This window comes from Elaeis guineensis, chromosome 3 (assembly GCF_000442705.2).
Source record: "Elaeis guineensis isolate ETL-2024a chromosome 3, EG11, whole genome shotgun sequence".
Taxonomy (NCBI): Eukaryota; Viridiplantae; Streptophyta; class Magnoliopsida; order Arecales; family Arecaceae; genus Elaeis; species Elaeis guineensis.
The window spans coordinates 72,165,028-72,172,857 of record NC_025995.2 but is presented as its reverse complement, the minus strand read 5'-3'; positions in this window follow the sequence as shown (position 1 = coordinate 72,172,857).

The window sequence follows — 7,830 nt, the reverse complement described above, 5'->3', positions numbered from 1 at the left end:
CCTAGAACCCACCGGCACAGCCCAAAATCTGATGGCCCAAACCTACCGGCATAATCCAGAATCCGACGGCCTAGAACCCACCGGCACAGCCCAAAATTTGCCGGTATGGCTCAAAACCCGCTAGCCCAACCCAGAATGTGCCGGCATGATCCAGAACCCATCGACACCACCCAGAACCTGATGGCCCAAACCTGACGACACGGCCTATAGCCACCGGCAAGGCCTAAAACCTACCGACGGTGGTTTTCTTTAAATATTATTATGAATAATTATAAATATTATGACATAATTATAAATATAATAATAAAAATAATATATGAAAGGGAGGCTCAGATTTACTATTTAATCATGCATTGCAAGTTACTTTCGGTATCCGCTATAAGTAAACCAAATTGGCTGTGAACGGTTGCCCGCTAAATAGCCGTAGGCCATCCAAGATCACATCACCATTCGAATTGTTAAAATATTTACAGAAGAAGAGAAAAAATAAGAGAAAAATATCTCTAAAATCATGCTAAGAATTAATCATTTTTCGTTCGAAATCATCACAGCCTCTTTATAAAAAAAAATACTTTCATAAAGTGGCACGGTCCAGAACTCGTTGGCACGCTAAAACCTGATGGCCCAAAATCCACTGGCACAACCAGAATCTGACAGCCTAGAACCCATCGGCACAGCCCAGAACCTGATGGGCCAAAGCTCGCCGACCCGATCCAGAACTCGCCAGCCCGACCTAGAACCCGATGACCCGAAATCCACTGACACAGTCTAAAACCTACTGACATGGCCCAGAACCCACCGGTCCAGCCCAAAACCCACTGGTATCGTCCAAAACCCGTCAGCACGGCCCACAGTCGCCGGCAAGGCCCAAAACCCACCGATGATGGTTTTCTTTAAATATTATTATGACATAATTATTATTAAATATTATTATGATATAATTATAAATATAATTATAAAAATAATGTAACATGAAATGAAAAAAAAATAAAAATCATACCTGCAGCTGTGGGGAGGGGGTGCACAAACCTGCGGGGGTCGCCAGCAGCGGTGTTAGAGGAAGGGGGGCGGGACAGGGCACTATACAAGGCCAAAGGGGGCCGAGGCCAAAGGTGGCCAGGGTCGAGGGACGCAGGCATGGGGCCAAAAGGGGCCGACGGTGGGGCAGAGGGAAAGGGAGGCGGGGCTAGGGAAGAGGGAGGTGGGGCGGGGAAGGCTGGGGTCGAGGGAGGTGGGCCGAGGGAAGAGTGAGGCGGGTCGGGGAAGGCTGGGGTCGAGGGAGGAAGGGTCAGGGGAACAGGAGGCAGGGCCGGTGAAGGCCAGGGCAGAGGGAGGTGGGGCCAGGGGAAGAGGGAGGTAGGGTCGACGGAAGAGGGAGGCGAGGCCGAGGGAGGTTGGGTAAGAGGGAGGCAAGGCACGGGGCCGAGGGAGATCGGAGAAGAGCAAGCTGGCAATGGTGCTAGAGGGAGGGGGTGACGGGGGGCAGGCTGACGGCGAAGAGGGCAGGGCTCGAATAGAGAGGGAAGAGAGAAGAGAAAACCAAAATATCAGTGCGAAATGAAGAAGAGGTGGTGAACGGGAAAAAGACCTAACCTATGGCAGAATTTTAAAAACTGTTGCCATATGCTACGCATAACCGCTACTATATAAGACCTATTGTAGCGGTTATGTATAATCGCTGCAATAGGAATATATGGCAGCGGTTATGGATAACCGCTGCCATAGGTAGAATATAAATTTTATATTTTTTTCTAAATATGATGTAATTTTAAAATTTAAAATTTATTTTTATTATTCATTATCTATATAATTATCATAGACTGTCGTCACAAAAGATCGTCTTGATCTGAAGTCCTAACTATGTCGATCAATAAAATTTGATTTCGACGGTCATGAACGATCACATGATGATCTAATAGATAGAGACTACTGATGAATCTAAAAATTTATAATAATGATCTTAATGATATTTATAGTATACTATCAAAATTTTACTTCAATCGAACATCATTATCATGATCAATTTAGTATAAAATAATTTTGATTGTTAAATAAAAAATAGGGATCAAAAGATCAAATAACATTCGATTATGAGATGATTTTTTTGATAAATAATCTTTGCTACTATTTTAATTATTTGTATGGTGGTGATCGTAAAATTCAAACTACACATATATGAACGATCTAAAATTATATATCTCTTGATACTCATTCTTAAAGTCCTTAAATAATTATGCTTATGCTTTTATAAGATCTGTATAATATGGATGGTTCATGTAGGCACAATTTAGATTTTATAATCATCACTATATAAATAATTAAAGTAGCAGCAAAGCTCATTTATCTAAAAAATTATCTTATATTTTTATCACTTATTTTTTATTTAATGATCGAAATAATTTCATACTAAATTGATCATAATAATGATATCTGATTGAAGTAAAATTTTGATAGTGTGCTATAAACATCATTAGGATAATCGTTGTAAGTTTTTGAATCCATCGATGGTCTCTATCTATTAGATAATCATATGATCGTTCGTGACTATCGAAATCAAATTTTATTGATCGACATAGCTAGGGCTATCAGATCGAAATAGTTTTTTGTGACCACACTCTAACAATAATTATTTAGATAATGAATAGTAAAGATAGATTTTAAATTTTAAAATTATATCATATTCAGAAAAAAATATGAAAAAAAATTTATTCAATCTATATAGCAGTGGTTATACTAAACCACTATTATAATCAATTATAGTAGTGGTTATTATTAACTCTACCATAGGTTTGATCTACAGCAGCGGTTACACCTAACCACCGCATAGGTTGGATATATGGCAACGGTTACTATAACCACTATCATATGTCGAATCTATAGAAGCAAATACACATAACCGCTACTATAGGTCGAATCTATAGCAACGATTATTTATAACTGCTACTATATCTCCAACCTATGATCGTGGTTAGTCAACCACTGTAATATCTAGAATCTATTGCAGTGGTTATTTTGTAACCACTGCAATAGGTATGAACTATAGCTGTGGTTACTTTTAACCACTGCCATAGGTAGCCTATGGCAGCGATTACTTATACCTGCTGTCATATGTCAACATATGGCAACAATTATGAATAACCACTGCTATACTTACTATGACAGTGGTTTTTGAACCGTTGTCATAGTAAGCACTACCATAGGCCTGTTCTGTAGTAATGGAGTAAATATCGGTTAAATCCAGATTGAGAGTACTGGATAGCAATCAAAATATTACTAAGTACTTGAGAAGCACTTAGGATATGGTCTTTGAGGGAATCAAAGTTGAAGATAAAAAGATATAATGAATCAAATTTTATGTCAGATATTGATGGTAGAGAGTCTACATCAGGAAAGGTGTTTCCTTATACAATGTAGATTCGATAAATTGAAAAAGTTTTAAACAACCAATCATTGTAAATTCCAGAAGCTGTGTATGTCGCTACTTATGAGGTTGCTAAGAAAGTCTTTTGGTAAAAAAAATTTGTTGCAGAACTAGTGTGATGTCATCAGATGGCACAATACTATACTGTGACAACAGAGGCACCATTGCTTTAGATAAGGAGCCTAGGTCTCATCAGAATTTCTAGCACATAAGAGTGATTATTCATGATAATTTTCAAAAATAAGAATTTGAGAATTAGAATAGACCCAACAAAAATATAGTGGACCTACAGACTAAACTATTTTACCAGTAGAAGATCAAAGTACACCTTGAGAAGATGGGACTTAGGTCTGTGGCAAATTAGCTTTAGTGTAAGTGGAAGATTGTTAGTTGTATGTCCTAAAAGCCAATCGAATCGACACATTAATTCTTTCTAAGATATAATTTCATACTTGATCTAATTATTTGGTACAGTTAATTATCATTCATATAGTGTATGTGTCCATAAATCATCCAATGAAGTAACAAGATGATGACACATATTTTAAGAGTTAAAAATTTGAGATATATGCCATTGATGGTTAATTCATAAACTATTTTTGACTATAGGATCATCACGAGATGGTGATCGATCCAGATAGATTGGTGCATGGATCATCTCCTTATGGATAGATGAGTCTCGAGTCTACAATGTAGGAACATTGAGCAAGAGTACAAATGCTTGTTATGAACAAGGATGCTAATGTGACTAATATGAGAAGTCACTTAGATATCTACTCAGTCGTTAGTGACATTCTCGATGCTGTAGTAGTGTGAATGCTTCTTTGATCTGTGGTGGCTTGGTTGTTCACAATCAAGTTACTGTAGTTGACTATACCATAACTTGATCTCCTAGCCATACAGAGCCTTGAGCTGTATGTTGGCTATAGTAAATTCATTGTAAGAATAGAGTTTGCACCTAGATGGGATCTATCAATCTTAGTAAAAAAAAAAAGTCCTATACGATTTATGAGACTGAGTTTAGAAAGTCTTTGGCCAAAATAAGTGTGAATATCAAAAAAAGAGTTTTCATAAAAATTCACAAGTGAACTCGAGTCGAGTCAATCTTGCATATGATAGATGATGAATTTGATGAATTTTCTATAATCTCCATCTAGTCGGGACTCACGATAGAAGAACTGAATCATACAGTAACTACACTTAGAGGTTCATTATTTTCATTCTGCTGGATTACCACTATATCTACTAGATATCACTGATGGATCGTGAGACTCTTCAAGCATCGTCTTGATGATCGATGACCCTTGATGGGCAAAGTTGAAATTATTCCAATCTATTGAAAGGAGTTTTAATAATTTTTGATAGAGATTAAAATATATCCCACTACTAGATAAAATAAAATCTATAAGGTCACACACAAAGAGGTTCTGACTAATGAGATATCGAATAGTGATTTTGAATCATAATAGGATTTAATTATCAATTTAATTGATGTTTGGACTTACATGTAAATATTACATGAAAGACTTACTAAGAGTTAGTAAGTGATAGGAGGATTAATTTATAAATATTACTAATTATTTGATTTGATCAAATATGAACTGAATTAAATCAAATTGGATCTAATTGGATTTAGATTAATTTGGATTTTCTAGTTCAAATAAGATTTGGACTTAATTCCTAATTGGGTTTGACTTAAACTGGATTCGAATCAGATTTGAATCAAAGTGGAACTAAGATAGGAAACTAGAGTCTCAATGCATTAGGACTCTCCCACCTTATCCATGCCTAAGAGGACTGTGCCAAAAGAGTTTTGTGCGATGAAATATGGGGTGCAAAATGAGATGGCGCTAATAAGTGTGGGGCGGCACATATTGAAGAGTCCTTCCTTAAGGACTCTAACTCCTAACCTAACCCTAATTGCTAGGGACAAAAAGGGGGTGCCTCCATAATAGATTACATGCTGATTTTGAGAGGTTTTAGGCATGCAAGAAAAGAGAGAAAAGGTGATGGCATGCTGGTTGGTTAGCGCACAAAAGGAAGAGAAAAAGGAGGGGGTGTTTCATGTGATGGATGCCCCACCCTTCTCCCTTTCCAACATCCATGAGATGGACAATTGCTCTCCCTTCCTCTCTTTCAATGTCCAGAGATGGATGTATTTTCTTTCTCTCTTCCTTGATCCAAGAGTTGGATCAGCCATCTCTCTCCTTCTACTCTAAAAATGTCCAAGAGTTGGATATGCTTTCTCCTCCATAATCAGTCCAAGAGTTGGATGGAAAAAGAAAAAAAAAAGAGATGAGATCTCTTGTTCTTCTTTTCTTTAGATCTTCTTCTTTCTTTTGAGAAAAAAAAAAAAATCAAATTAGATCTGACTTTTTGATCCTCCTATGGTTCTTCTTGATTCTCTTGAGAAGAAAATCAAAAGAGATCAAAGATTCGACAATCCAATGAGGGATCTCTACAAGGGAGCTAGCACTCCAATGAGATCTGAATCTCCTGATCAGATCAGTCTCATGTAGATATCTTTAGAGATCGGATACTTGTGCAACTTCAAAAAGATTTGAAGATATCCATAGATCATTAGATCCTGGATTCAACGGACCATAAAGATATCCACGGGTTATCGGATCATGGTGAAGATCTACTGGTGCAAAGATAAAATTCAGATTTTTTATTTTTACTTGTATCTTGATCTTGTACATATGATGATGCCTGGGTTATATTAAGATATGATCTCTATATGCATACTTGATTAGATTATATCTAATTAGAGATTATTTTAACATCGTTCTGACATAAGATTATCTTACATAATGAGGATCGTTATGTTATATGGTTGTCCTTAAATGATATTGAAAATTTTTGAAATTCTCTTCCGCTGTATGTTTAAAATTTTTGAAATCTTTGCATGCATATAGGATCTCCATGTAATGGCATTTTCTAATATTTTTGTGGTGTTTGCATGAAGGAGTTCACCCAAAAGGGGCAACGCCACCTAACACCCACGCTCCCCTTGGTTTTGCACCAAACTTCTCCATGCTAAAACCCCACCGCACCTCTTTAGTTTGCATGAAAAATTCACACCCCAAGATGAAAACTCTTCATGCCAAGAAAATAGGAGGCATCCAACCATCAGGAGTTGGACGCCCCCAAACTCCTCTCTTAAACCCTATCTAAACACCTATAAAAAGGAAGCTTTTTAGGCGTGGGTATTGGAGCACGATCCCTGCTCCTCCCACGGACCTTGGGTGTAGCAAACCAGCAACAAAAAATCTGGAGATTCTGGACTCGATCGAAGGCCCTTGACGAAATCAGCCTGGTTGCTGTCTTCTTCATCAGCCTTTCGTTCCAGATGAAGAACGCCTCTGAAATCACCTCTAAAAAATTCAAGATCTGTACCCAACCAGATCAGGCCTAGACCGAGGTCTTTCAATTTGTAGATCTCAAATTGAGATATTCTAGATAGGGAAGAAGGTAGATGGAGACAACCTTGCAGATCTGTCTGCTGCAGCCTTTCCTGTAGATCTGTAGATGGAGATCTCATCCGTGCCTCAAACGACCTCAGATCAACTCCAGATCTGAGAGAAACTTGTACCAACCTCTTCTCAAGAGATTTCAGATCCTGGATCTGATGTTTGGATGGCTGCAAGAGAGGGAGAGACAAAGGGTTGGCAGCACAAAGGGGGAGGGGCTAGCGCCTCCCCTACTTTCCTGCCTTTTTGGGACCTGGCGGCAAGAAACCCTAGGGTTTCTTGCTCCTGGAGCATGGAGAATAGCTGGAGAGAGAGGGAGAAGAGAGACAGAGACTTGGGAGAAAGAGTTTTCATATTCCTTGGCTTAATCAAACCTATACAGTACATGTATATATAAACACAGGGTCAAGTGACCCAAACCCAAAACTCCCTTGACCAACTCTATGGGAGATTAGGTTAACCCAAGCCCATATAACCCATGACTCACCTAATCTCACCTATCCTGGGTCCAGACCTGACCCATAAAGAGTTGGTCCCTTGAGGCCCACATAACCTAGACCTCAAGAACCGAAAGGCCCACAGCCTTTCAACCTAGGGCCCAACTAGCCCTAGAGCTTCCATGAAGCCCTCATGAATGATGGACCTTGGCCTTAGCCTTGGTCCCCTGGCCTTGAGCACACCACCTAGATCACAATAATCTCCACCTTGGTGTCCCAAGGCCTCAACCAGCTCCACTCTGTCCATCAGCCGCATCAATTCAACACATCTCTGAAAACTGTCCCATGGAAGTACCTTCGTAAGTACATCAGCTGGGTTCTCCTTGGTGTGTACCTTTACCAGCTCCACCTCACCATCCTCACAAGCTCCTGATCGATGATACGAATGTTGATGTGCTTTGTCCTTGCATGATAGACTGAGTTCTGTGCTAATAGAAGT